General features: G+C 37.5%; 1 pseudogene; it reads right to left on the bottom strand.

The window, feature by feature from the left end:
- Positions 1-428: 428 nt before the first annotated feature.
- Positions 429-896, bottom strand: LOC105817912 (annotated as a pseudogene).
- Positions 897-1348: the final 452 nt, after the last annotated feature.

The following is a 1348-nucleotide window of genomic DNA, read 5'->3' as shown; positions in this document are numbered from 1 at the left end:
ATATGTCATTACTTTAAGACAATATATAGAAGATGAAATCCGAAGTTCCCTTTTAGAGAGATAAATGCATCTCTCATGCATCAAATTTCCCAGTCATTTTAGACGCAAAATCACATCTAAAAGAGCCAAATTTTAGTGACAAAGAATAAGAACAGAAGAAATGAGCAATAAACAGGGAAAATCCTTTTTCACCTCTGAATCTTATCTTTATTTTAAAAGCCTACATGAAAAAATCACATATCTTTAATGTAAATATCACACATTCAAAAAAAAAGGGTTTTTAGAGGGAATGCCTCTGAGGGTGATAATGTGGTCTTATATGACATTAGGATTATTTAGTTATTGTTTTTGAAGGAAACATGGTTTTTTTTTATTATTTTTTTAAGGTGAAAGATATATATATATAGAATTAGCCAGTTGGACTCAGTTTAGATGATTCCAATTTTGTTGGCAACACCCAAAGCATCGTAATCGGGAGCCAGTCGAACATATGCCTTCTTCTTTCCATCAGGCCTGATCAGGGTGTTGACCTTGGCCACATCAATGTCATAGAGCCTCTTCACAGCCTGTTTGATCTGGCGCTTATTGGCTTTGACATCCACAGTCAACACAAGTGTGTTGCTGTTTTCTATCTTCTTCATGGCAGACTCAGTGGTCAAGGGGAACTTGATGATGGCATAGTGGTCAAGCTTGTTTCTCCTGGGGGTGTTCTTCTGAGGATATCTGGGCTGCCTCCGGAGCTGCAGTGTCTTTGGCCACCAGAAGGTGGGTGATGTACAGATCTTTTTTTTGTGGCTGTGGACGCCTTTTAGCACTGCCTTCTTGGCCTTCAACACTTTTGCTGTGGCTTCGGCTGTGGGAGGGGCAGGAGCTTCCTTCTTCACCTTCAACTCCATCTTGTCAACATGGTTTAAATTATTGTGATAAATTCCAAGAATTTAAGTAACTAAGATGTGGGCATCTTAATTAATCTGGCTGTAATATGATTCTGTTATATTCTTACTCTCTGCTTTTCGTTTATATTTTCATCCTTATTTTTGCTACAAACCAACAATCTTCTACTTATTTCTCAGCCTGATGAAGATAATTGAATTTACTTACACAGTCACTATTGGTACCATCTGAGAGGAAGTTTTGATCTAGTCAGCCTCCTAGGTGAGTGGTCATCTATGGGATTGGTGCCTTTGATCTCACATTCAATCTCTTTCCTCCAACATTGACCACATCATCTGCTTTTGTCTTATCTACCAAGTACAGTAAAATTATGTGTGTATGTAGATATATACTTAAAATTAAAAACATATTCATGAGTTTTAAGGGAAAAGTTTTGTGTTTTCTCTCAGGCTTG

This window comes from Propithecus coquereli, unplaced genomic scaffold (assembly GCF_000956105.1).
Source record: "Propithecus coquereli isolate 6110/MARCELLA unplaced genomic scaffold, Pcoq_1.0 Scaffold426, whole genome shotgun sequence".
Taxonomy (NCBI): Eukaryota; Metazoa; Chordata; class Mammalia; order Primates; family Indriidae; genus Propithecus; species Propithecus coquereli.
This window is presented reverse-complemented; position numbering and strand designations above follow the sequence as displayed.